Below are 27,814 nucleotides of genomic sequence, written 5' to 3'. Positions count from 1 at the left end.
CAAATCTCCGGGTTCAGACGGACTGTCGGTTGAGTTTTACAAGGCTTTCTGGTTCATCCTTAAGGACGACCTAAGGGAAGTTCTAACTGAGTGGACCACAAAGCAAGAATTAGGTAAATCGCAGGCAAACGCCATAATTACTTGTTTGCACAAGAAAGGAGAGAGACATGACATAAAGAACTGGAGACCGGTATCTTTGCTGAACGTGGATTATAAACTACTCACCAAAACTATGGCAAACAGAGTAACAAAAATCCTGCCATCAATAATCCACGAACAGCAAACAGCATGTGTGCCGGGGCGATGCATGACCAACAACATTTCCTTTACGAGAGACGCCATCACTTACGCAAACCTCTCAAATCTAGAGGCATGCATCGTCTCCATAGACCAAGAAAAAGCCTTCGACTCAGTTGACAGAAACTTTTTATTTCGTTGTATAAAACGCCTCGGATTCGGAAAGAATTTCGTCCGCTTTCTGAAGACAATATACCAAAACATAACGGCTCAAATAAAAATAAACGGTTTCTTATCTGATCCCATCTTTCTGAAAAGAGGTGTACGTCAGGGATGTCCCATATCCATGATCTTGTATGTCCTTCAGGCAGAAATCGTTGCCTCTTTCATCAGGTTGAACAAAAATATCCAAGGTATTAAAGTAAACTTAAACGAAACTAAACTTCTGCAATATGCAGACGATACTCTTTTCTTCCTAGTAGGAAAACGCTCCATCCACGAGCTGGGGAAATCGCTCGTTTTAATTCAGGAGTGCCTCGGAACAAAAATAAACGAGGAGAAATCTAAAGGTCTCTGGCTGGGAGCAAACATCGGGAAGAAAGTACAAGAGAGACCTTTAGGTTTCCAATGGAACTCAAAGAAAATCAAAGTACTCGGAGTGACTCTAAACCAAGATGGCACAGACAGGTACGAGGACAATTGGAAACCTGCTTTTGATAAAATAAGAAACAGCATTAAAATATGGGAAAATTTAAATCTCACCATAAAAGGCAAAGCTATCATCATTAATTACATTCTGCTCAGTAAACTTTGGTACATTGCAACCACCGTCGCACCACCAAGAGATGTGGTGTTAGCCAACCTAGAAAGAGAAATCAACAACTTCCTCTGGAAAGAGAGAAAAACTAGGTCGACTAACACACACGCACAAAGAAAGGTGAGAGACGGTGGACTGGGAATAATTTCAATAAAGTTGCAAATCAAAGCCATGCAATCAAGATGGATTAAAAAGCTACATCAAGAAAGTTCGAAAGGTCCATGGAGCGACTTGATGATCTTATTCCTAAACAAATACCGAAAAACAAACCAAGGAAAACTAGTCTTTCAAACGTTCATATCCGAAAAAGGTCTGAGACAAATGCCCGCATTCTACAAAAACCTGCTGAGAACATGGACAGACATAACCAATAACGAGCTGAAAAACGACCTCACCGTTGCTGACATCTTGGCGCAACCCATCTTTTTTAACAAACACATCGCAAAACAAGGCCAAATGCTGCGTTTTTCCGACTATAAGAGTTTTTCAGACATTGTTATACTAAACGACATATGCAAGTCAGTGCAGCCAGGTTTTCTCACCTACAAATCCATAGGCGTAGACGAAAGCGAACTTGAAAAAGTCATCGAAAGCATCCCTAAGACTTGGAGAAAAAAGATAGAAACAAGTTTCACCACCGAAGACATCTCGAAATACGATTATAAAATCACAAACATCGATAAAATCTGGACGCCTATAAAAGATCTTAAAAACAAAGACTTCTATAATTTACTGAAAATAGAACAAGAAAAAACAGACGAACAAAAACATCTAAGATGGAAAAGAAAGTACGCATTAGAGTTTCAAGGAACCAAAAAAGAGGAGTGGGAGAGTCTTTTTAAAAGCATCAGAAAGAGAAACACAGACAACAAAGCAGGCGAAATAAGATGGAAACTCATCAACTTTTGCCTGCCAAGTTTAGACAGACTCTTCCGCAACAAATGCGCAACAACAAACCTATGTCCCCAATGCGGGAAGAAAAAAGAAACCGCGGAACACATGATGTTCTTCTGCGAAATGGTACAACCACTAGTAAAAATCCTGATTTTCCTCCTGAAAAAGATTTACCCGGGGAATACTTTTGCAAGAAACAACATTTATTTTTTCATATTCGGTATAAAAGAAAAAGGTTACGAGCTAGGCCAAATTCTGCTCGAAGTCCTGTACAAAGAGATCTATTTTAACAGAATGAACGACGCGCTCGAAAATAAACAAAAACCACCTGAAGCAAGAATAGAACGCTTCAAAAATCTCATAATAAACAAATTAAATACAGAATACGCCATAGCGCTAAAATATAATTTATCATACAAAGAACATTTTAAAAATCTTATAAACGGGAATAACCGACTGACTTTTGATATAGAAGTCGGTTCGGTGAACACCCATCATTCAATCCTCTAGTTCCTTAAATAAGTAACTCTTTCTCTCTCTTCCTCTCTCTCTCTCTCTCTCTCTTTTTCCCTCCCTCTTTCTCTGTTTCCTTTTTTTCTATCTTTAAAGGATTCTCTCCCTCTTTCCCTATTTCTCTCTGTCCTTCTTTTCTTCCTTAACTCTTCTTTCTTCTCTCTCGCTTTGCATTCGATAAATAATTTTTTTTTTTTTTTTTTTTTTTTTTTTTTTTTTTTTTTTTTTTTTTTTTTTCTCAGTTTCTTTCTAATTCTCTCCATCATTCCTAAGTAGCTCTCGTAGTATCTCTCTTTACTTCTCCTTCGATCTATCTTTCTTTCCTTCCCTCTATCTAATCTTTTTTCCTTTCCCAATGATATTTTATGAGCCTACGCTGAGACGGGAGATCAAAGAAAATAATGTAAAATAAAAAAGCTCAATAAAAGCAAAAACTAACTAAAACAAAATTATAGAAAAAGTCTAAATGAAAACCGTATAACTAATCACTTTACTACTTTAAATACAACTTCTAGAGAAAAGCCGGTCTTTTTAAAAAAAAAAAAAAAAAAAAAAAAAAAAAAAAAATTTTTAACTTTCTCCGTAAGCAAAAACATCCGGAAAACATCGGTATAAGGTTTTTACCTTACCTTACTGTAACAATATTTAATGCTTTATATACAAAACTATAGTTATGATTGTATTAAAATTTACACGACCTTATACACAAATTGTATGTAGCATAATTTGTTATAAATGTCCGTATGGTAAGTGACCAGAGGACAATAAAATACAATACAAAAAAAAAAAAAAAAAAAAAAAACCTGATCAACATGGGGCTTCTTCCAGGGTGAGGCTCTTGCATTGCACTTCGCCTGGGCTGACCCCTGCGATTACCGCTAACGTCGGTAACTCGACCGTACAATTTCTGGTAGTGGGGGCCTGCGTTCGCGCTCGCCCCCTTTAAAGATGCAAAAAAAAAAAAACCCTCACTCAGCCCTCTATGAGTTACTGGACGTAAACGAGTATTTGAGAAAAGGTATATTTTATGTGTATTTATATGTTATGTATATATCCTCGAGTGAAGATTTGTCAGTGAGAAGGTAAACAAAGCTTCCTAAAAGTGTAAACACATTTTATTTCGTTCAAAAGTTCTTTGTTGTTGTTGTTGTTTTTTTTTCTTTCTTATAAAATCAATGAAAATCTAGTCGCAAACAGTAAGCGTGATCGAACGGCTGCAACACCAGAAATCATACAATGTGTGGCTGTAATAAAAAACAATAATGGTAACAATTGTTGAAAGAAAAAAAAAATAGTCGCAATAATAAAATTATGATAATAATAGTAAGATTGAAAATAATAACAATCGTAATAATGGTAATAAAAGATGATGATAGCAATAACAGACTAATAATAATACCAACAGCAATGATAATAACGATAATAACAATCGTAATAATCATAAAAAATAAGTAATGGCAATAACAAACTAACAGTAATGATAGTAACAACAATAGTAACAATTTCCATCCATTTTTGTATATTTCATATTGGATTCTGGTATATTTTTTGACTTGTAGTTTATGACTTGAAAACAGCTATTATTGCATGTTTGGATCAGTTACAGCAAGTCTACAAATCAACTTCGCGTAAGTTTCCAATGCCTTAACAATAATCTTTGAACAGGTGTGTAGCTATGAAATTAGCCTTTGGTATTGTTTAGATTGCCGTTTTGGAACGATTGCAACATAGCCTGAATGTTTGGCAACACACCGCTGCTCGCGATTGTAACACCAAACAACAGCTTGTTTAACTTCTTCGTCGTTGCGAACAGCTAGCTGCAAACGACGAGGAATGATCCTGGCTCTCTGGTTATCGCGTGCAGCATTACCAGCTAGCTCTAACATTTTCGGCGGAGAGGTTTTCAAAAACTCCAGCTAAGTAGATGGTGCGCCTAAACCGATGAGATTAGACACGACCAACAGGAAACTGAAGAAAGCCACTCTTAGCCTTAGCTTTTCCACCTTTTCCACGTGCTTACATTTTGTTTTCTACTGAAAACAGACTGACAGACTAGAGATCTCGTGCGGCTTTTTGTTAAACAGAAAAGAGTTTTTTGACCAATAGTGAAAAAGAAATAAACAATGCTCAAATGACGTAATCTTTTAAAAACCAATAGAAGTGCGTAGAACGGAAAAGTTATCAAGTTGGAAACCACAAATCTACTTTAAATTAAATCCAGTTGCAATGCAATGAAAACAAAGAAGAAAAAATTTTCACTGCTAAGCTCGTCGAAATGATCTGACGCACCAAAAGCCGGAGGAAAACAAGCGCCAAAGGTGGCAAAAAAAGGCGAGAAGCGCGCTGGTAAGAAAGGCGGAAAAGTCGCTGGAACTGGTGACAAGAAGCGCAAGAGAAAGAGACGAGAGTCTTATGCCACACAAATTTTAAAAACATTATACGCATTAGAAAATGGGTTCAAATGAAAATATCTGTTGCAATCGTTATATTTTATGGAGCAAACATCGCCGAGAACAAATTAGCTGCTAAAATAAAATACTCGAGTTGTTCTAATCCGTCTTAGTCTATGAACAACTGAAAACCTATTTGTTTTTTGTTGTTGTTGTTTTTTTGTTTGACTTGTTTTCTTTCTTCATTTTTTTTTTTTTTTTTCTTTTTTAGAAACGAAAACTATAAGAACTCTATTCCTGCAAAAAAAAAAAAATCAAATTTTAGCAAATTACTATTGGCTCCTAGTATTGTTTGTTTGTCACCATGTTTGTGTGCGTCAAGAATGTATAAATTGCATTGAGAATTGTCAATCAAACCAGAGTCCGATTTTTCTTTTTCATTTCTTCGTTGATGATTATAGAAAGACAAACAGCAGCACATTTCTTCCTTCCAGGCGTTGTATACTTATTTAATTATATTCTTATTGGCGCTTACAAGACAGTTAATGTAGTCTTTTGTGGTAAATTTTAAAACTATTAAGCATTAATTGGATAGTTACGAAATAACGAATGTTGTTAATGCTGGTAAGAAAATACTAATAACAAGGAAGTGGATGCAATGTGCTACCGTTAGTACTAACCATAATTTGATCACAAATGGAAAAGAAAGAAAAGAAAACAAAAAACTGTTTGAATAATTTCTTTTGAATAACGAATGTTTTTCTTTAGGAAGGTTGCAGAAAATAAAAGATTGAGAGAGCTTAACTACTTCTTGATTAGAATATGATCATTTTATGTGCAACTGAGGCAGAACATGGTTTTTACAAATCATTATTCAAATTTAATCATTAGATCTTGCTAAAATTTTTGTTTTTTTGTCATTAAATGCAAAAAATCTAACTTCTGCTTTTTTTTAAAAAAGAATCACACAAAGGCTTTGGCACTAGTATGAAACCGCAAGCTCTAAGATATCTAAAAGCATGCACTATCTTCCGACCATTCGCTGGGCACGGAAAAAACACATACTACATTTTAGTCACTGTGTATTAAGGTATGCATCAAATACTTGCCAATCGTATTTCGTTCATTTCGGGGTTTCGGGAAGGGGAACAATGAAATAAAAAAAAAAAGCCTACGATCGAATGATCGCGTACACTTTTCATCATTTAACTGACAGGTAAACTGAAGGAGTTACTACGCTCCACGAATTTAGTTTAACTTAGTTACTTAGTTACTACGATCTTAGTTTAACAACGGTGTAGTGGTTACGCGCAGTCCTACTAAAGTTTTTGGTGTCGGCCTAGCGTCAAGGAGCCGAAAAGGTGCTTTTGGTTTGTTTCTAATAAAAAAAAAAAAAAAAAAAAAAAAAAAAAATGAAAGAAAAGAGTATCTAAGGCAAAACCAAGACAAGTGAGTTTAGAGGAGTTCCATTTAAGTTTTTATCATTTATCAAGAATGCTTTAAGTAACAAAAAGTACTGCGCTACTTATTTTCAATGTTTTCTACCTTATATTTTAAAACTTGAAGCAGTTTAGCCACTACTGTTTTGTACACTTTACTCTCTCAAGTCTTCAAAAATACTTAAAAGTAGTTCCTGATTTAAAAAAAAAAATAATGCTTAGAAATAAATTTGCATTTTTAGGGGTAGTCACAAGAGACTTTCAGAGTCCGTCTTGAGTTCCTGAAATATCTGTATTAAAATCTGCACTACCACTGCTACTACTGCTACTCACAAGAGCATCCCAGTGAGCGAGGAAAAGTGAGGAGTTCTTCTCGCTCGTATCGGTGAGTGAAACAGAAGAAGCATCTTTCTGAGAATATCTCTTTAGTTTGTTCACAGCTTTATTTCTTTTACAGTTAAACTGACACAAGGCCAACAAATGAATGGTCAATTAGGGATACTTTTCAATGGACAATCTGTACAAGTCCACTTCTTTAAAACAATCCTTTAGTTTGATGAAAGATACGTGACAATTTTTTTTTTTTTAAATGGCATGTTCAATGCACTTTGAATCAAACCTTTTGTTTGGCTTTTTCATAACATGGCTTTTCAATGTTTTACAGAGTTTTTGTTAAAATTAACCCAGCCTCAGGTAGCAAGTCTAAGCATTGAAAATAAAATATCGAAAGTACTGAATTTTGAGTGTACATATGGTTCTGGGGCAAGGTTGGTTAAGGGTTAAGTTAGGTTAGCATCAGACTTGGCTCAATTGTGGCTGTAACTTAATTGTAATTAAATGTATTTTCATGAAGTAATTGTTATTGTATTTTATAAGGTACAGTCACAAGTAATTGTAATGATATGACTTGTAAGTGAATTACAAGTCCAAGTCATTGTAATTCAGTTGCTATTAAAATTTCAAGTAATCCTAATTCAATTACATTTACAATTGAAATTGACCCAAGTCTGCTAGATAGTATTTTTAAATTTGTTCTCCATCAATCCTGAGGTTCTATGATTTAAGCAAATACATTTTTAGGCTTGATTTAGGTTGGGCAGTATGTAAAAAATGTAATATATTAAAAATTTTTAAAAAAAACTTTGCATTGTTCCATTCACCACACTCTGTGAGTTTGTGAAAAATCGAGATAAGATGTGCAAGGCTTTTCATGATTTTCTTCGTTATCTCTGCCATAAATTCATTAGTTGGCCTGACAATCTGCAATTGCTCCATTGCAAAGTTCCCTGCAGTTTTCTGTATGGCTCTGTGGCTATTAGCATGAATAGAAATCAATTTGTTGACATTCCACCTGATTATGATGAAGGCAAGCTATATCTTCCAGTATGGTGCTATCTCTATCAGTCCCATGGTTATCTGTGGTCCAGGACTGAGAGCGCACTGTTTAAATGTCCTAAGGTATTGGCATGACGCATGGATGCATGAATATATGTATGTATGTATGTATGTATGGAAGTTTGTTTGTATGTATGTATGTATGTATGTATGTATGTATGTATGTATGTATGGAAAATTGTATGTAAGTATGTATGCATGTTTGAATGTAAGTATGTATGCGCGTTTGTGTGTATGCATGCATTACTTTTGCTAACATGATGCTGTCAACTGTAATTTAGGGTCATAAGTTTGTCCTTTTCCATTTGTCGTTTGATGTTTTGAGTGTTTTAGGTCACTTTTTTAAATTGTTTTACCTTTTTGTCAGTAAACATTTAAGGAGTTCATTTCTTCCAATAAAATGCTTTGTTTAATTTATATGTAAACTGAAATATTTCAAAAATATTTCTTGCTACTCAGTTTAAAGTCTTAAATTAGTTTACACCGTCCAAATTTTTAAACTTCAACTTTGTTTTTTAGATTTTAGTTTGTGAGAAATTGCTATTTGGGAAAAGTTTGAGGCTAATGACAAACAAATCTTCCTAAGCTCTGCTGTTTTGGTGATGGATTAAAGTACCATCGTTACAACAGATGAAAAGAACATTTAAATACAGAGGTTCTCCAAATGTTTTTTGACAGAAAAAATCTGTCGGGGCGCTAGTATTTTGAGTTGATTTTGGATTGTTCAACTTGGCTTTTGATCGCATTATGCATTTGAATCTGCTGCTGCCCAGTGTTATTTTTAAATCTTGGTTAGTTGGGTTATTTCTGAAAGAAGGTTAAAAAACCCAAATGTTTTAGAATGAAATTGTTGCAGTTTTAGTTTCATACAACGAGCCCATGTTTTCATTGTTCAAACTTACAGTTACCCATCGACTTATTCAAATGCCCACAAGTTTTTTCGTTCAAAGGGAGGGAGCCAGCACACAAATTCGTTGAAAAAGTATCGCTTCTCGGCCTAATGGCTAAGATCAAGTGTAGTATCTGTTCTTATCAGTTTAATATCTGGTACGCCGGCATAGTCCGGCTCATATATTAATCTGATTTTTGGCATTTGGTCAAGGGATCGTAGGTTTACCTCGCCCTGACCGCGGGTTGCCTCGGCGTTGCACTACTGCTGAGTGCGGCCCATTAAAAAGAGAAAAGAAAAAAAAACGGAACGATGCGGTTAGGGTCCAATCAAAAAACCACAATTGCGAAGATTGGGGCACGTCCGAGGCTCCCCACACAACGGGAAAGGCATACTTACCTGACGGGGAAGTAAACCTGATCAACATGGGGCTTCTTCCAGGGTGAGGCTCTTGCATTGCACTTCGCCTGGGCTGACCCCTGCGATTACCGCTAACGTCGGTAACTCGACCGTACAATTTCTGGTAGTGGGGGCCTGCGTTCGCGCTCGCCCCCTTTAAAGATGCAAAAAAAAAAAAACCCTCACTCAGCCCTCTATGAGTTACTGGACGTAAACGAGTATTTGAGAAAAGGTATATTTTATGTGTATTTATATGTTATGTATATATCCTCGAGTGAAGATTTGTCAGTGAGAAGGTAAACAAAGCTTCCTAAAAGTGTAAACACATTTTATTTCGTTCAAAAGTTCTTTGTTGTTGTTGTTGTTTTTTTTTCTTTCTTATAAAATCAATGAAAATCTAGTCGCAAACAGTAAGCGTGATCGAACGGCTGCAACACCAGAAATCATACAATGTGTGGCTGTAATAAAAAACAATAATGGTAACAATTGTTGAAAGAAAAAAAAAATAGTCGCAATAATAAAATTATGATAATAATAGTAAGATTGAAAATAATAACAATCGTAATAATGGTAATAAAAGATGATGATAGCAATAACAGACTAATAATAATACCAACAGCAATGATAATAACGATAATAACAATCGTAATAATCATAAAAAATAAGTAATGGCAATAACAAACTAACAGTAATGATAGTAACAACAATAGTAACAATTTCCATCCATTTTTGTATATTTCATATTGGATTCTGGTATATTTTTTGACTTGTAGTTTATGACTTGAAAACAGCTATTATTGCATGTTTGGATCAGTTACAGCAAGTCTACAAATCAACTTCGCGTAAGTTTCCAATGCCTTAACAATAATCTTTGAACAGGTGTGTAGCTATGAAATTAGCCTTTGGTATTGTTTAGATTGCCGTTTTGGAACGATTGCAACATAGCCTGAATGTTTGGCAACACACCGCTGCTCGCGATTGTAACACCAAACAACAGCTTGTTTAACTTCTTCGTCGTTGCGAACAGCTAGCTGCAAACGACGAGGAATGATCCTGGCTCTCTGGTTATCGCGTGCAGCATTACCAGCTAGCTCTAACATTTTCGGCGGAGAGGTTTTCAAAAACTCCAGCTAAGTAGATGGTGCGCCTAAACCGATGAGATTAGACACGACCAACAGGAAACTGAAGAAAGCCACTCTTAGCCTTAGCTTTTCCACCTTTTCCACGTGCTTACATTTTGTTTTCTACTGAAAACAGACTGACAGACTAGAGATCTCGTGCGGCTTTTTGTTAAACAGAAAAGAGTTTTTTGACCAATAGTGAAAAAGAAATAAACAATGCTCAAATGACGTAATCTTTTAAAAACCAATAGAAGTGCGTAGAACGGAAAAGTTATCAAGTTGGAAACCACAAATCTACTTTAAATTAAATCCAGTTGCAATGCAATGAAAACAAAGAAGAAAAAATTTTCACTGCTAAGCTCGTCGAAATGATCTGACGCACCAAAAGCCGGAGGAAAACAAGCGCCAAAGGTGGCAAAAAAAGGCGAGAAGCGCGCTGGTAAGAAAGGCGGAAAAGTCGCTGGAACTGGTGACAAGAAGCGCAAGAGAAAGAGACGAGAGTCTTATGCCACACAAATTTTAAAAACATTATACGCATTAGAAAATGGGTTCAAATGAAAATATCTGTTGCAATCGTTATATTTTATGGAGCAAACATCGCCGAGAACAAATTAGCTGCTAAAATAAAATACTCGAGTTGTTCTAATCCGTCTTAGTCTATGAACAACTGAAAACCTATTTGTTTTTTGTTGTTGTTGTTTTTTTGTTTGACTTGTTTTCTTTCTTCATTTTTTTTTTTTTTTTTCTTTTTTAGAAACGAAAACTATAAGAACTCTATTCCTGCAAAAAAAAAAAAATCAAATTTTAGCAAATTACTATTGGCTCCTAGTATTGTTTGTTTGTCACCATGTTTGTGTGCGTCAAGAATGTATAAATTGCATTGAGAATTGTCAATCAAACCAGAGTCCGATTTTTCTTTTTCATTTCTTCGTTGATGATTATAGAAAGACAAACAGCAGCACATTTCTTCCTTCCAGGCGTTGTATACTTATTTAATTATATTCTTATTGGCGCTTACAAGACAGTTAATGTAGTCTTTTGTGGTAAATTTTAAAACTATTAAGCATTAATTGGATAGTTACGAAATAACGAATGTTGTTAATGCTGGTAAGAAAATACTAATAACAAGGAAGTGGATGCAATGTGCTACCGTTAGTACTAACCATAATTTGATCACAAATGGAAAAGAAAGAAAAGAAAACAAAAAACTGTTTGAATAATTTCTTTTGAATAACGAATGTTTTTCTTTAGGAAGGTTGCAGAAAATAAAAGATTGAGAGAGCTTAACTACTTCTTGATTAGAATATGATCATTTTATGTGCAACTGAGGCAGAACATGGTTTTTACAAATCATTATTCAAATTTAATCATTAGATCTTGCTAAAATTTTTGTTTTTTTGTCATTAAATGCAAAAAATCTAACTTCTGCTTTTTTTTAAAAAAGAATCACACAAAGGCTTTGGCACTAGTATGAAACCGCAAGCTCTAAGATATCTAAAAGCATGCACTATCTTCCGACCATTCGCTGGGCACGGAAAAAACACATACTACATTTTAGTCACTGTGTATTAAGGTATGCATCAAATACTTGCCAATCGTATTTCGTTCATTTCGGGGTTTCGGGAAGGGGAACAATGAAATAAAAAAAAAAAGCCTACGATCGAATGATCGCGTACACTTTTCATCATTTAACTGACAGGTAAACTGAAGGAGTTACTACGCTCCACGAATTTAGTTTAACTTAGTTACTTAGTTACTACGATCTTAGTTTAACAACGGTGTAGTGGTTACGCGCAGTCCTACTAAAGTTTTTGGTGTCGGCCTAGCGTCAAGGAGCCGAAAAGGTGCTTTTGGTTTGTTTCTAATAAAAAAAAAAAAAAAAAAAAAAAAAAATGAAAGAAAAGAGTATCTAAGGCAAAACCAAGACAAGTGAGTTTAGAGGAGTTCCATTTAAGTTTTTATCATTTATCAAGAATGCTTTAAGTAACAAAAAGTACTGCGCTACTTATTTTCAATGTTTTCTACCTTATATTTTAAAACTTGAAGCAGTTTAGCCACTACTGTTTTGTACACTTTACTCTCTCAAGTCTTCAAAAATACTTAACAGTAGTTCCTGATTTAAAAAAAAAAATAATGCTTAGAAATAAATTTGCATTTTTAGGGGTAGTCACAAGAGACTTTCAGAGTCCGTCTTGAGTTCCTGAAATATCTGTATTAAAATCTGCACTACCACTGCTACTACTGCTACTCACAAGAGCATCCCAGTGAGCGAGGAAAAGTGAGGAGTTCTTCTCGCTCGTATCGGTGAGTGAAACAGAAGAAGCATCTTTCTGAGAATATCTCTTTAGTTTGTTCACAGCTTTATTTCTTTTACAGTTAAACTGACACAAGGCCAACAAATGAATGGTCAATTAGGGATACTTTTCAATGGACAATCTGTACAAGTCCACTTCTTTAAAACAATCCTTTAGTTTGATGAAAGATACGTGACAATTTTTTTTTTTTTAAATGGCATGTTCAATGCACTTTGAATCAAACCTTTTGTTTGGCTTTTTCATAACATGGCTTTTCAATGTTTTACAGAGTTTTTGTTAAAATTAACCCAGCCTCAGGTAGCAAGTCTAAGCATTGAAAATAAAATATCGAAAGTACTGAATTTTGAGTGTACATATGGTTCTGGGGCAAGGTTGGTTAAGGGTTAAGTTAGGTTAGCATCAGACTTGGCTCAATTGTGGCTGTAACTTAATTGTAATTAAATGTATTTTCATGAAGTAATTGTTATTGTATTTTATAAGGTACAGTCACAAGTAATTGTAATGATATGACTTGTAAGTGAATTACAAGTCCAAGTCATTGTAATTCAGTTGCTATTAAAATTTCAAGTAATCCTAATTCAATTACATTTACAATTGAAATTGACCCAAGTCTGCTAGATAGTATTTTTAAATTTGTTCTCCATCAATCCTGAGGTTCTATGATTTAAGCAAATACATTTTTAGGCTTGATTTAGGTTGGGCAGTATGTAAAAAATGTAATATATTAAAAATTTTTAAAAAAAACTTTGCATTGTTCCATTCACCACACTCTGTGAGTTTGTGAAAAATCGAGATAAGATGTGCAAGGCTTTTCATGATTTTCTTCGTTATCTCTGCCATAAATTCATTAGTTGGCCTGACAATCTGCAATTGCTCCATTGCAAAGTTCCCTGCAGTTTTCTGTATGGCTCTGTGGCTATTAGCATGAATAGAAATCAATTTGTTGACATTCCACCTGATTATGATGAAGGCAAGCTATATCTTCCAGTATGGTGCTATCTCTATCAGTCCCATGGTTATCTGTGGTCCAGGACTGAGAGCGCACTGTTTAAATGTCCTAAGGTATTGGCATGACGCATGGATGCATGAATATATGTATGTATGTATGTATGTATGGAAGTTTGTTTGTATGTATGTATGTATGTATGTATGTATGTATGTATGTATGTATGGAAAATTGTATGTAAGTATGTATGCATGTTTGAATGTAAGTATGTATGCGCGTTTGTGTGTATGCATGCATTACTTTTGCTAACATGATGCTGTCAACTGTAATTTAGGGTCATAAGTTTGTCCTTTTCCATTTGTCGTTTGATGTTTTGAGTGTTTTAGGTCACTTTTTTAAATTGTTTTACCTTTTTGTCAGTAAACATTTAAGGAGTTCATTTCTTCCAATAAAATGCTTTGTTTAATTTATATGTAAACTGAAATATTTCAAAAATATTTCTTGCTACTCAGTTTAAAGTCTTAAATTAGTTTACACCGTCCAAATTTTTAAACTTCAACTTTGTTTTTTAGATTTTAGTTTGTGAGAAATTGCTATTTGGGAAAAGTTTGAGGCTAATGACAAACAAATCTTCCTAAGCTCTGCTGTTTTGGTGATGGATTAAAGTACCATCGTTACAACAGATGAAAAGAACATTTAAATACAGAGGTTCTCCAAATGTTTTTTGACAGAAAAAATCTGTCGGGGCGCTAGTATTTTGAGTTGATTTTGGATTGTTCAACTTGGCTTTTGATCGCATTATGCATTTGAATCTGCTGCTGCCCAGTGTTATTTTTAAATCTTGGTTAGTTGGGTTATTTCTGAAAGAAGGTTAAAAAACCCAAATGTTTTAGAATGAAATTGTTGCAGTTTTAGTTTCATACAACGAGCCCATGTTTTCATTGTTCAAACTTACAGTTACCCATCGACTTATTCAAATGCCCACAAGTTTTTTCGTTCAAAGGGAGGGAGCCAGCACACAAATTCGTTGAAAAAGTATCGCTTCTCGGCCTAATGGCTAAGATCAAGTGTAGTATCTGTTCTTATCAGTTTAATATCTGGTACGCCGGCATAGTCCGGCTCATATATTAATCTGATTTTTGGCATTTGGTCAAGGGATCGTAGGTTTACCTCGCCCTGACCGCGGGTTGCCTCGGCGTTGCACTACTGCTGAGTGCGGCCCATTAAAAAGAGAAAAGAAAAAAAAACGGAACGATGCGGTTAGGGTCCAATCAAAAAACCACAATTGCGAAGATTGGGGCACGTCCGAGGCTCCCCACACAACGGGAAAGGCATACTTACCTGACGGGGAAGTAAACCTGATCAACATGGGGCTTCTTCCAGGGTGAGGCTCTTGCATTGCACTTCGCCTGGGCTGACCCCTGCGATTACCGCTAACGTCGGTAACTCGACCGTACAATTTCTGGTAGTGGGGGCCTGCGTTCGCGCTCGCCCCCTTTAAAGATGCAAAAAAAAAAAAACCCTCACTCAGCCCTCTATGAGTTACTGGACGTAAACGAGTATTTGAGAAAAGGTATATTTTATGTGTATTTATATGTTATGTATATATCCTCGAGTGAAGATTTGTCAGTGAGAAGGTAAACAAAGCTTCCTAAAAGTGTAAACACATTTTATTTCGTTCAAAAGTTCTTTGTTGTTGTTGTTGTTTTTTTTTCTTTCTTATAAAATCAATGAAAATCTAGTCGCAAACAGTAAGCGTGATCGAACGGCTGCAACACCAGAAATCATACAATGTGTGGCTGTAATAAAAAACAATAATGGTAACAATTGTTGAAAGAAAAAAAAAATAGTCGCAATAATAAAATTATGATAATAATAGTAAGATTGAAAATAATAACAATCGTAATAATGGTAATAAAAGATGATGATAGCAATAACAGACTAATAATAATACCAACAGCAATGATAATAACGATAATAACAATCGTAATAATCATAAAAAATAAGTAATGGCAATAACAAACTAACAGTAATGATAGTAACAACAATAGTAACAATTTCCATCCATTTTTGTATATTTCATATTGGATTCTGGTATATTTTTTGACTTGTAGTTTATGACTTGAAAACAGCTATTATTGCATGTTTGGATCAGTTACAGCAAGTCTACAAATCAACTTCGCGTAAGTTTCCAATGCCTTAACAATAATCTTTGAACAGGTGTGTAGCTATGAAATTAGCCTTTGGTATTGTTTAGATTGCCGTTTTGGAACGATTGCAACATAGCCTGAATGTTTGGCAACACACCGCTGCTCGCGATTGTAACACCAAACAACAGCTTGTTTAACTTCTTCGTCGTTGCGAACAGCTAGCTGCAAACGACGAGGAATGATCCTGGCTCTCTGGTTATCGCGTGCAGCATTACCAGCTAGCTCTAACATTTTCGGCGGAGAGGTTTTCAAAAACTCCAGCTAAGTAGATGGTGCGCCTAAACCGATGAGATTAGACACGACCAACAGGAAACTGAAGAAAGCCACTCTTAGCCTTAGCTTTTCCACCTTTTCCACGTGCTTACATTTTGTTTTCTACTGAAAACAGACTGACAGACTAGAGATCTCGTGCGGCTTTTTGTTAAACAGAAAAGAGTTTTTTGACCAATAGTGAAAAAGAAATAAACAATGCTCAAATGACGTAATCTTTTAAAAACCAATAGAAGTGCGTAGAACGGAAAAGTTATCAAGTTGGAAACCACAAATCTACTTTAAATTAAATCCAGTTGCAATGCAATGAAAACAAAGAAGAAAAAATTTTCACTGCTAAGCTCGTCGAAATGATCTGACGCACCAAAAGCCGGAGGAAAACAAGCGCCAAAGGTGGCAAAAAAAGGCGAGAAGCGCGCTGGTAAGAAAGGCGGAAAAGTCGCTGGAACTGGTGACAAGAAGCGCAAGAGAAAGAGACGAGAGTCTTATGCCACACAAATTTTAAAAACATTATACGCATTAGAAAATGGGTTCAAATGAAAATATCTGTTGCAATCGTTATATTTTATGGAGCAAACATCGCCGAGAACAAATTAGCTGCTAAAATAAAATACTCGAGTTGTTCTAATCCGTCTTAGTCTATGAACAACTGAAAACCTATTTGTTTTTTGTTGTTGTTGTTTTTTTGTTTGACTTGTTTTCTTTCTTCATTTTTTTTTTTTTTTTTCTTTTTTAGAAACGAAAACTATAAGAACTCTATTCCTGCAAAAAAAAAAAAATCAAATTTTAGCAAATTACTATTGGCTCCTAGTATTGTTTGTTTGTCACCATGTTTGTGTGCGTCAAGAATGTATAAATTGCATTGAGAATTGTCAATCAAACCAGAGTCCGATTTTTCTTTTTCATTTCTTCGTTGATGATTATAGAAAGACAAACAGCAGCACATTTCTTCCTTCCAGGCGTTGTATACTTATTTAATTATATTCTTATTGGCGCTTACAAGACAGTTAATGTAGTCTTTTGTGGTAAATTTTAAAACTATTAAGCATTAATTGGATAGTTACGAAATAACGAATGTTGTTAATGCTGGTAAGAAAATACTAATAACAAGGAAGTGGATGCAATGTGCTACCGTTAGTACTAACCATAATTTGATCACAAATGGAAAAGAAAGAAAAGAAAACAAAAAACTGTTTGAATAATTTCTTTTGAATAACGAATGTTTTTCTTTAGGAAGGTTGCAGAAAATAAAAGATTGAGAGAGCTTAACTACTTCTTGATTAGAATATGATCATTTTATGTGCAACTGAGGCAGAACATGGTTTTTACAAATCATTATTCAAATTTAATCATTAGATCTTGCTAAAATTTTTGTTTTTTTGTCATTAAATGCAAAAAATCTAACTTCTGCTTTTTTTTAAAAAAGAATCACACAAAGGCTTTGGCACTAGTATGAAACCGCAAGCTCTAAGATATCTAAAAGCATGCACTATCTTCCGACCATTCGCTGGGCACGGAAAAAACACATACTACATTTTAGTCACTGTGTATTAAGGTATGCATCAAATACTTGCCAATCGTATTTCGTTCATTTCGGGGTTTCGGGAAGGGGAACAATGAAATAAAAAAAAAAAGCCTACGATCGAATGATCGCGTACACTTTTCATCATTTAACTGACAGGTAAACTGAAGGAGTTACTACGCTCCACGAATTTAGTTTAACTTAGTTACTTAGTTACTACGATCTTAGTTTAACAACGGTGTAGTGGTTACGCGCAGTCCTACTAAAGTTTTTGGTGTCGGCCTAGCGTCAAGGAGCCGAAAAGGTGCTTTTGGTTTGTTTCTAATAAAAAAAAAAAAAAAAAAAAAAAAAAAAAATGAAAGAAAAGAGTATCTAAGGCAAAACCAAGACAAGTGAGTTTAGAGGAGTTCCATTTAAGTTTTTATCATTTATCAAGAATGCTTTAAGTAACAAAAAGTACTGCGCTACTTATTTTCAATGTTTTCTACCTTATATTTTAAAACTTGAAGCAGTTTAGCCACTACTGTTTTGTACACTTTACTCTCTCAAGTCTTCAAAAATACTTAAAAGTAGTTCCTGATTTAAAAAAAAAAATAATGCTTAGAAATAAATTTGCATTTTTAGGGGTAGTCACAAGAGACTTTCAGAGTCCGTCTTGAGTTCCTGAAATATCTGTATTAAAATCTGCACTACCACTGCTACTACTGCTACTCACAAGAGCATCCCAGTGAGCGAGGAAAAGTGAGGAGTTCTTCTCGCTCGTATCGGTGAGTGAAACAGAAGAAGCATCTTTCTGAGAATATCTCTTTAGTTTGTTCACAGCTTTATTTCTTTTACAGTTAAACTGACACAAGGCCAACAAATGAATGGTCAATTAGGGATACTTTTCAATGGACAATCTGTACAAGTCCACTTCTTTAAAACAATCCTTTAGTTTGATGAAAGATACGTGACAATTTTTTTTTTTTTAAATGGCATGTTCAATGCACTTTGAATCAAACCTTTTGTTTGGCTTTTTCATAACATGGCTTTTCAATGTTTTACAGAGTTTTTGTTAAAATTAACCCAGCCTCAGGTAGCAAGTCTAAGCATTGAAAATAAAATATCGAAAGTACTGAATTTTGAGTGTACATATGGTTCTGGGGCAAGGTTGGTTAAGGGTTAAGTTAGGTTAGCATCAGACTTGGCTCAATTGTGGCTGTAACTTAATTGTAATTAAATGTATTTTCATGAAGTAATTGTTATTGTATTTTATAAGGTACAGTCACAAGTAATTGTAATGATATGACTTGTAAGTGAATTACAAGTCCAAGTCATTGTAATTCAGTTGCTATTAAAATTTCAAGTAATCCTAATTCAATTACATTTACAATTGAAATTGACCCAAGTCTGCTAGATAGTATTTTTAAATTTGTTCTCCATCAATCCTGAGGTTCTATGATTTAAGCAAATACATTTTTAGGCTTGATTTAGGTTGGGCAGTATGTAAAAAATGTAATATATTAAAAATTTTTAAAAAAAACTTTGCATTGTTCCATTCACCACACTCTGTGAGTTTGTGAAAAATCGAGATAAGATGTGCAAGGCTTTTCATGATTTTCTTCGTTATCTCTGCCATAAATTCATTAGTTGGCCTGACAATCTGCAATTGCTCCATTGCAAAGTTCCCTGCAGTTTTCTGTATGGCTCTGTGGCTATTAGCATGAATAGAAATCAATTTGTTGACATTCCACCTGATTATGATGAAGGCAAGCTATATCTTCCAGTATGGTGCTATCTCTATCAGTCCCATGGTTATCTGTGGTCCAGGACTGAGAGCGCACTGTTTAAATGTCCTAAGGTATTGGCATGACGCATGGATGCATGAATATATGTATGTATGTATGTATGTATGGAAGTTTGTTTGTATGTATGTATGTATGTATGTATGTATGTATGGAAAATTGTATGTAAGTATGTATGCATGTTTGAATGTAAGTATGTATGCGCGTTTGTGTGTATGCATGCATTACTTTTGCTAACATGATGCTGTCAACTGTAATTTAGGGTCATAAGTTTGTCCTTTTCCATTTGTCGTTTGATGTTTTGAGTGTTTTAGGTCACTTTTTTAAATTGTTTTACCTTTTTGTCAGTAAACATTTAAGGAGTTCATTTCTTCCAATAAAATGCTTTGTTTAATTTATATGTAAACTGAAATATTTCAAAAATATTTCTTGCTACTCAGTTTAAAGTCTTAAATTAGTTTACACCGTCCAAATTTTTAAACTTCAACTTTGTTTTTTAGATTTTAGTTTGTGAGAAATTGCTATTTGGGAAAAGTTTGAGGCTAATGACAAACAAATCTTCCTAAGCTCTGCTGTTTTGGTGATGGATTAAAGTACCATCGTTACAACAGATGAAAAGAACATTTAAATACAGAGGTTCTCCAAATGTTTTTTGACAGAAAAAATCTGTCGGGGCGCTAGTATTTTGAGTTGATTTTGGATTGTTCAACTTGGCTTTTGATCGCATTATGCATTTGAATCTGCTGCTGCCCAGTGTTATTTTTAAATCTTGGTTAGTTGGGTTATTTCTGAAAGAAGGTTAAAAAACCCAAATGTTTTAGAATGAAATTGTTGCAGTTTTAGTTTCATACAACGAGCCCATGTTTTCATTGTTCAAACTTACAGTTACCCATCGACTTATTCAAATGCCCACAAGTTTTTTCGTTCAAAGGGAGGGAGCCAGCACACAAATTCGTTGAAAAAGTATCGCTTCTCGGCCTAATGGCTAAGATCAAGTGTAGTATCTGTTCTTATCAGTTTAATATCTGGTACGCCGGCATAGTCCGGCTCATATATTAATCTGATTTTTGGCATTTGGTCAAGGGATCGTAGGTTTACCTCGCCCTGACCGCGGGTTGCCTCGGCGTTGCACTACTGCTGAGTGCGGCCCATTAAAAAGAGAAAAGAAAAAAAAACGGAACGATGCGGTTAGGGTCCAATCAAAAAACCACAATTGCGAAGATTGGGGCACGTCCGAGGCTCCCCACACAACGGGAAAGGCATACTTACCTGACGGGGAAGTAAACCTGATCAACATGGGGCTTCTTCCAGGGTGAGGCTCTTGCATTGCACTTCGCCTGGGCTGACCCCTGCGATTACCGCTAACGTCGGTAACTCGACCGTACAATTTCTGGTAGTGGGGGCCTGCGTTCGCGCTCGCCCCCTTTAAAGATGCAAAAAAAAAAAAACCCTCACTCAGCCCTCTATGAGTTACTGGACGTAAACGAGTATTTGAGAAAAGGTATATTTTATGTGTATTTATATGTTATGTATATATCCTCGAGTGAAGATTTGTCAGTGAGAAGGTAAACAAAGCTTCCTAAAAGTGTAAACACATTTTATTTCGTTCAAAAGTTCTTTGTTGTTGTTGTTGTTTTTTTTTCTTTCTTATAAAATCAATGAAAATCTAGTCGCAAACAGTAAGCGTGATCGAACGGCTGCAACACCAGAAATCATACAATGTGTGGCTGTAATAAAAAACAATAATGGTAACAATTGTTGAAAGAAAAAAAAAATAGTCGCAATAATAAAATTATGATAATAATAGTAAGATTGAAAATAATAACAATCGTAATAATGGTAATAAAAGATGATGATAGCAATAACAGACTAATAATAATACCAACAGCAATGATAATAACGATAATAACAATCGTAATAATCATAAAAAATAAGTAATGGCAATAACAAACTAACAGTAATGATAGTAACAACAATAGTAACAATTTCCATCCATTTTTGTATATTTCATATTGGATTCTGGTATATTTTTTGACTTGTAGTTTATGACTTGAAAACAGCTATTATTGCATGTTTGGATCAGTTACAGCAAGTCTACAAATCAACTTCGCGTAAGTTTCCAATGCCTTAACAATAATCTTTGAACAGGTGTGTAGCTATGAAATTAGCCTTTGGTATTGTTTAGATTGCCGTTTTGGAACGATTGCAACATAGCCTGAATGTTTGGCAACACACCGCTGCTCGCGATTGTAACACCAAACAACAGCTTGTTTAACTTCTTCGTCGTTGCGAACAGCTAGCTGCAAACGACGAGGAATGATCCTGGCTCTCTGGTTATCGCGTGCAGCATTACCAGCTAGCTCTAACATTTTCGGCGGAGAGGTTTTCAAAAACTCCAGCTAAGTAGATGGTGCGCCTAAACCGATGAGATTAGACACGACCAACAGGAAACTGAAGAAAGCCACTCTTAGCCTTAGCTTTTCCACCTTTTCCACGTGCTTACATTTTGTTTTCTACTGAAAACAGACTGACAGACTAGAGATCTCGTGCGGCTTTTTGTTAAACAGAAAAGAGTTTTTTGACCAATAGTGAAAAAGAAATAAACAATGCTCAAATGACGTAATCTTTTAAAAACCAATAGAAGTGCGTAGAACGGAAAAGTTATCAAGTTGGAAACCACAAATCTACTTTAAATTAAATCCAGTTGCAATGCAATGAAAACAAAGAAGAAAAAATTTTCACTGCTAAGCTCGTCGAAATGATCTGACGCACCAAAAGCCGGAGGAAAACAAGCGCCAAAGGTGGCAAAAAAAGGCGAGAAGCGCGCTGGTAAGAAAGGCGGAAAAGTCGCTGGAACTGGTGACAAGAAGCGCAAGAGAAAGAGACGAGAGTCTTATGCCACACAAATTTTAAAAACATTATACGCATTAGAAAATGGGTTCAAATGAAAATATCTGTTGCAATCGTTATATTTTATGGAGCAAACATCGCCGAGAACAAATTAGCTGCTAAAATAAAATACTCGAGTTGTTCTAATCCGTCTTAGTCTATGAACAACTGAAAACCTATTTGTTTTTTGTTGTTGTTGTTTTTTTGTTTGACTTGTTTTCTTTCTTCATTTTTTTTTTTTTTTTTCTTTTTTAGAAACGAAAACTATAAGAACTCTATTCCTGCAAAAAAAAAAAAATCAAATTTTAGCAAATTACTATTGGCTCCTAGTATTGTTTGTTTGTCACCATGTTTGTGTGCGTCAAGAATGTATAAATTGCATTGAGAATTGTCAATCAAACCAGAGTCCGATTTTTCTTTTTCATTTCTTCGTTGATGATTATAGAAAGACAAACAGCAGCACATTTCTTCCTTCCAGGCGTTGTATACTTATTTAATTATATTCTTATTGGCGCTTACAAGACAGTTAATGTAGTCTTTTGTGGTAAATTTTAAAACTATTAAGCATTAATTGGATAGTTACGAAATAACGAATGTTGTTAATGCTGGTAAGAAAATACTAATAACAAGGAAGTGGATGCAATGTGCTACCGTTAGTACTAACCATAATTTGATCACAAATGGAAAAGAAAGAAAAGAAAACAAAAAACTGTTTGAATAATTTCTTTTGAATAACGAATGTTTTTCTTTAGGAAGGTTGCAGAAAATAAAAGATTGAGAGAGCTTAACTACTTCTTGATTAGAATATGATCATTTTATGTGCAACTGAGGCAGAACATGGTTTTTACAAATCATTATTCAAATTTAATCATTAGATCTTGCTAAAATTTTTGTTTTTTTGTCATTAAATGCAAAAAATCTAACTTCTGCTTTTTTTTAAAAAAGAATCACACAAAGGCTTTGGCACTAGTATGAAACCGCAAGCTCTAAGATATCTAAAAGCATGCACTATCTTCCGACCATTCGCTGGGCACGGAAAAAACACATACTACATTTTAGTCACTGTGTATTAAGGTATGCATCAAATACTTGCCAATCGTATTTCGTTCATTTCGGGGTTTCGGGAAGGGGAACAATGAAATAAAAAAAAAAAGCCTACGATCGAATGATCGCGTACACTTTTCATCATTTAACTGACAGGTAAACTGAAGGAGTTACTACGCTCCACGAATTTAGTTTAACTTAGTTACTTAGTTACTACGATCTTAGTTTAACAACGGTGTAGTGGTTACGCGCAGTCCTACTAAAGTTTTTGGTGTCGGCCTAGCGTCAAGGAGCCGAAAAGGTGCTTTTGGTTTGTTTCTAATAAAAAAAAAAAAAAAAAAAAAAAAAAAAAATGAAAGAAAAGAGTATCTAAGGCAAAACCAAGACAAGTGAGTTTAGAGGAGTTCCATTTAAGTTTTTATCATTTATCAAGAATGCTTTAAGTAACAAAAAGTACTGCGCTACTTATTTTCAATGTTTTCTACCTTATATTTTAAAACTTGAAGCAGTTTAGCCACTACTGTTTTGTACACTTTACTCTCTCAAGTCTTCAAAAATACTTAAAAGTAGTTCCTGATTTAAAAAAAAAAATAATGCTTAGAAATAAATTTGCATTTTTAGGGGTAGTCACAAGAGACTTTCAGAGTCCGTCTTGAGTTCCTGAAATATCTGTATTAAAATCTGCACTACCACTGCTACTACTGCTACTCACAAGAGCATCCCAGTGAGCGAGGAAAAGTGAGGAGTTCTTCTCGCTCGTATCGGTGAGTGAAACAGAAGAAGCATCTTTCTGAGAATATCTCTTTAGTTTGTTCACAGCTTTATTTCTTTTACAGTTAAACTGACACAAGGCCAACAAATGAATGGTCAATTAGGGATACTTTTCAATGGACAATCTGTACAAGTCCACTTCTTTAAAACAATCCTTTAGTTTGATGAAAGATACGTGACAATTTTTTTTTTTTTAAATGGCATGTTCAATGCACTTTGAATCAAACCTTTTGTTTGGCTTTTTCATAACATGGCTTTTCAATGTTTTACAGAGTTTTTGTTAAAATTAACCCAGCCTCAGGTAGCAAGTCTAAGCATTGAAAATAAAATATCGAAAGTACTGAATTTTGAGTGTACATATGGTTCTGGGGCAAGGTTGGTTAAGGGTTAAGTTAGGTTAGCATCAGACTTGGCTCAATTGTGGCTGTAACTTAATTGTAATTAAATGTATTTTCATGAAGTAATTGTTATTGTATTTTATAAGGTACAGTCACAAGTAATTGTAATGATATGACTTGTAAGTGAATTACAAGTCCAAGTCATTGTAATTCAGTTGCTATTAAAATTTCAAGTAATCCTAATTCAATTACATTTACAATTGAAATTGACCCAAGTCTGCTAGATAGTATTTTTAAATTTGTTCTCCATCAATCCTGAGGTTCTATGATTTAAGCAAATACATTTTTAGGCTTGATTTAGGTTGGGCAGTATGTAAAAAATGTAATATATTAAAAATTTTTAAAAAAAACTTTGCATTGTTCCATTCACCACACTCTGTGAGTTTGTGAAAAATCGAGATAAGATGTGCAAGGCTTTTCATGATTTTCTTCGTTATCTCTGCCATAAATTCATTAGTTGGCCTGACAATCTGCAATTGCTCCATTGCAAAGTTCCCTGCAGTTTTCTGTATGGCTCTGTGGCTATTAGCATGAATAGAAATCAATTTGTTGACATTCCACCTGATTATGATGAAGGCAAGCTATATCTTCCAGTATGGTGCTATCTCTATCAGTCCCATGGTTATCTGTGGTCCAGGACTGAGAGCGCACTGTTTAAATGTCCTAAGGTATTGGCATGACGCATGGATGCATGAATATATGTATGTATGTATGTATGTATGGAAGTTTGTTTGTATGTATGTATGTATGTATGTATGTATGTATGTATGTATGTATGTATGGAAAATTGTATGTAAGTATGTATGCATGTTTGAATGTAAGTATGTATGCGCGTTTGTGTGTATGCATGCATTACTTTTGCTAACATGATGCTGTCAACTGTAATTTAGGGTCATAAGTTTGTCCTTTTCCATTTGTCGTTTGATGTTTTGAGTGTTTTAGGTCACTTTTTTAAATTGTTTTACCTTTTTGTCAGTAAACATTTAAGGAGTTCATTTCTTCCAATAAAATGCTTTGTTTAATTTATATGTAAACTGAAATATTTCAAAAATATTTCTTGCTACTCAGTTTAAAGTCTTAAATTAGTTTACACCGTCCAAATTTTTAAACTTCAACTTTGTTTTTTAGATTTTAGTTTGTGAGAAATTGCTATTTGGGAAAAGTTTGAGGCTAATGACAAACAAATCTTCCTAAGCTCTGCTGTTTTGGTGATGGATTAAAGTACCATCGTTACAACAGATGAAAAGAACATTTAAATACAGAGGTTCTCCAAATGTTTTTTGACAGAAAAAATCTGTCGGGGCGCTAGTATTTTGAGTTGATTTTGGATTGTTCAACTTGGCTTTTGATCGCATTATGCATTTGAATCTGCTGCTGCCCAGTGTTATTTTTAAATCTTGGTTAGTTGGGTTATTTCTGAAAGAAGGTTAAAAAACCCAAATGTTTTAGAATGAAATTGTTGCAGTTTTAGTTTCATACAACGAGCCCATGTTTTCATTGTTCAAACTTACAGTTACCCATCGACTTATTCAAATGCCCACAAGTTTTTTCGTTCAAAGGGAGGGAGCCAGCACACAAATTCGTTGAAAAAGTATCGCTTCTCGGCCTAATGGCTAAGATCAAGTGTAGTATCTGTTCTTATCAGTTTAATATCTGGTACGCCGGCATAGTCCGGCTCATATATTAATCTGATTTTTGGCATTTGGTCAAGGGATCGTAGGTTTACCTCGCCCTGACCGCGGGTTGCCTCGGCGTTGCACTACTGCTGAGTGCGGCCCATTAAAAAGAGAAAAGAAAAAAAAACGGAACGATGCGGTTAGGGTCCAATCAAAAAACCACAATTGCGAAGATTGGGGCACGTCCGAGGCTCCCCACACAACGGGAAAGGCATACTTACCTGACGGGGAAGTAAACCTGATCAACATGGGGCTTCTTCCAGGGTGAGGCTCTTGCATTGCACTTCGCCTGGGCTGACCCCTGCGATTACCGCTAACGTCGGTAACTCGACCGTACAATTTCTGGTAGTGGGGGCCTGCGTTCGCGCTCGCCCCCTTTAAAGATGCAAAAAAAAAAAAACCCTCACTCAGCCCTCTATGAGTTACTGGACGTAAACGAGTATTTGAGAAAAGGTATATTTTATGTGTATTTATATGTTATGTATATATCCTCGAGTGAAGATTTGTCAGTGAGAAGGTAAACAAAGCTTCCTAAAAGTGTAAACACATTTTATTTCGTTCAAAAGTTCTTTGTTGTTGTTGTTGTTTTTTTTTCTTTCTTATAAAATCAATGAAAATCTAGTCGCAAACAGTAAGCGTGATCGAACGGCTGCAACACCAGAAATCATACAATGTGTGGCTGTAATAAAAAACAATAATGGTAACAATTGTTGAAAGAAAAAAAAAATAGTCGCAATAATAAAATTATGATAATAATAGTAAGATTGAAAATAATAACAATCGTAATAATGGTAATAAAAGATGATGATAGCAATAACAGACTAATAATAATACCAACAGCAATGATAATAACGATAATAACAATCGTAATAATCATAAAAAATAAGTAATGGCAATAACAAACTAACAGTAATGATAGTAACAACAATAGTAACAATTTCCATCCATTTTTGTATATTTCATATTGGATTCTGGTATATTTTTTGACTTGTAGTTTATGACTTGAAAACAGCTATTATTGCATGTTTGGATCAGTTACAGCAAGTCTACAAATCAACTTCGCGTAAGTTTCCAATGCCTTAACAATAATCTTTGAACAGGTGTGTAGCTATGAAATTAGCCTTTGGTATTGTTTAGATTGCCGTTTTGGAACGATTGCAACATAGCCTGAATGTTTGGCAACACACCGCTGCTCGCGATTGTAACACCAAACAACAGCTTGTTTAACTTCTTCGTCGTTGCGAACAGCTAGCTGCAAACGACGAGGAATGATCCTGGCTCTCTGGTTATCGCGTGCAGCATTACCAGCTAGCTCTAACATTTTCGGCGGAGAGGTTTTCAAAAACTCCAGCTAAGTAGATGGTGCGCCTAAACCGATGAGATTAGACACGACCAACAGGAAACTGAAGAAAGCCACTCTTAGCCTTAGCTTTTCCACCTTTTCCACGTGCTTACATTTTGTTTTCTACTGAAAACAGACTGACAGACTAGAGATCTCGTGCGGCTTTTTGTTAAACAGAAAAGAGTTTTTTGACCAATAGTGAAAAAGAAATAAACAATGCTCAAATGACGTAATCTTTTAAAAACCAATAGAAGTGCGTAGAACGGAAAAGTTATCAAGTTGGAAACCACAAATCTACTTTAAATTAAATCCAGTTGCAATGCAATGAAAACAAAGAAGAAAAAATTTTCACTGCTAAGCTCGTCGAAATGATCTGACGCACCAAAAGCCGGAGGAAAACAAGCGCCAAAGGTGGCAAAAAAAGGCGAGAAGCGCGCTGGTAAGAAAGGCGGAAAAGTCGCTGGAACTGGTGACAAGAAGCGCAAGAGAAAGAGACGAGAGTCTTATGCCACACAAATTTTAAAAACATTATACGCATTAGAAAATGGGTTCA

At 35.0% G+C, this 27,814-nt stretch overlaps 4 long non-coding RNA genes and 9 other non-coding genes across 15 annotated transcripts; all 13 read left to right on the top strand.

Annotated features, from left to right (window-relative positions):
- Positions 1–3,239: 3,239 nt before the first annotated feature.
- LOC149877515 (U1 spliceosomal RNA) lies at positions 3,240–3,403 on the top strand. The gene has a single exon (XR_016448173.1). It is a non-coding gene; the product is annotated as a U1 spliceosomal RNA (small nuclear RNA).
- Positions 3,404–6,181: 2,778 nt separating this feature from the next.
- Positions 6,182–8,879, top strand: LOC149877513 (uncharacterized). Its single transcript, XR_016447932.1, has 3 exons — positions 6,182–6,300; positions 6,533–6,675; positions 8,205–8,879. It is a non-coding gene; the product is annotated as an uncharacterized LOC149877513 (long non-coding RNA).
- LOC149877514 (U2 spliceosomal RNA) lies at positions 8,670–8,861 on the top strand. The gene has a single exon (XR_016448225.1). It is a non-coding gene; the product is annotated as a U2 spliceosomal RNA (small nuclear RNA).
- An 86-nt stretch (positions 8,880–8,965) lies between the features above and the next one.
- LOC149877512 (U1 spliceosomal RNA) lies at positions 8,966–9,129 on the top strand. The gene has a single exon (XR_016448292.1). It is a non-coding gene; the product is annotated as a U1 spliceosomal RNA (small nuclear RNA).
- Positions 9,130–11,889: 2,760 nt separating this feature from the next.
- LOC149877509 (uncharacterized) lies at positions 11,890–16,121 on the top strand. Of its 3 annotated transcripts, XR_016447912.1 has the most exons (5): positions 11,908–12,023; positions 12,256–12,398; positions 13,928–15,175; positions 15,470–15,538; positions 15,613–16,121. It is a non-coding gene; the product is annotated as an uncharacterized LOC149877509 (long non-coding RNA). The 3 variants fall into 3 exon arrangements; XR_016447911.1 differs by lacking the exons at positions 15,470–15,538; positions 15,613–16,121 and having other exon boundaries at positions 11,890–12,023; positions 13,928–14,602; XR_016447913.1 differs by lacking the exons at positions 15,470–15,538; positions 15,613–16,121 and having other exon boundaries at positions 11,922–12,087; positions 13,928–14,602.
- LOC149877511 (U2 spliceosomal RNA) lies at positions 14,393–14,584 on the top strand. The gene has a single exon (XR_016448224.1). It is a non-coding gene; the product is annotated as a U2 spliceosomal RNA (small nuclear RNA).
- Positions 14,689–14,852, top strand: LOC149877510 (U1 spliceosomal RNA). Its single transcript, XR_016448291.1, has one exon. It is a non-coding gene; the product is annotated as a U1 spliceosomal RNA (small nuclear RNA).
- Positions 16,122–17,630: 1,509 nt separating the features above from the next.
- On the top strand, positions 17,631–20,992 carry LOC149877506 (uncharacterized). Its single transcript, XR_016447910.1, has 3 exons — positions 17,631–17,749; positions 17,982–18,124; positions 19,642–20,992. It is a non-coding gene; the product is annotated as an uncharacterized LOC149877506 (long non-coding RNA).
- LOC149877508 (U2 spliceosomal RNA) lies at positions 20,107–20,298 on the top strand. Its single transcript, XR_016448223.1, has one exon. It is a non-coding gene; the product is annotated as a U2 spliceosomal RNA (small nuclear RNA).
- On the top strand, positions 20,403–20,566 carry LOC149877507 (U1 spliceosomal RNA). The gene has a single exon (XR_016448289.1). It is a non-coding gene; the product is annotated as a U1 spliceosomal RNA (small nuclear RNA).
- A 2,352-nt stretch (positions 20,993–23,344) lies between the features above and the next one.
- Positions 23,345–26,046, top strand: LOC149877504 (uncharacterized). The gene is made up of 3 exons (XR_016447960.1): positions 23,345–23,463; positions 23,696–23,838; positions 25,372–26,046. It is a non-coding gene; the product is annotated as an uncharacterized LOC149877504 (long non-coding RNA).
- On the top strand, positions 25,837–26,028 carry LOC149877505 (U2 spliceosomal RNA). Its single transcript, XR_016448222.1, has one exon. It is a non-coding gene; the product is annotated as a U2 spliceosomal RNA (small nuclear RNA).
- Positions 26,047–26,132: 86 nt separating the features above from the next.
- Positions 26,133–26,296, top strand: LOC149877503 (U1 spliceosomal RNA). The gene has a single exon (XR_016448288.1). It is a non-coding gene; the product is annotated as a U1 spliceosomal RNA (small nuclear RNA).
- Positions 26,297–27,814: the final 1,518 nt, after the last annotated feature.

The sequence above is a fragment of the Hydra viridissima genome, unplaced genomic scaffold (genome assembly GCF_058129835.1).
Source record: "Hydra viridissima isolate aposymbiotic clone 2 unplaced genomic scaffold, HvirCarnegie_v1 scaffold_16, whole genome shotgun sequence".
NCBI lineage: Eukaryota > Metazoa > Cnidaria > Hydrozoa > Anthoathecata > Hydridae > Hydra > Hydra viridissima.
The sequence above is the reverse complement of the archived record's forward strand: the minus strand, read 5'-3'. Positions and strand labels throughout refer to the sequence as shown.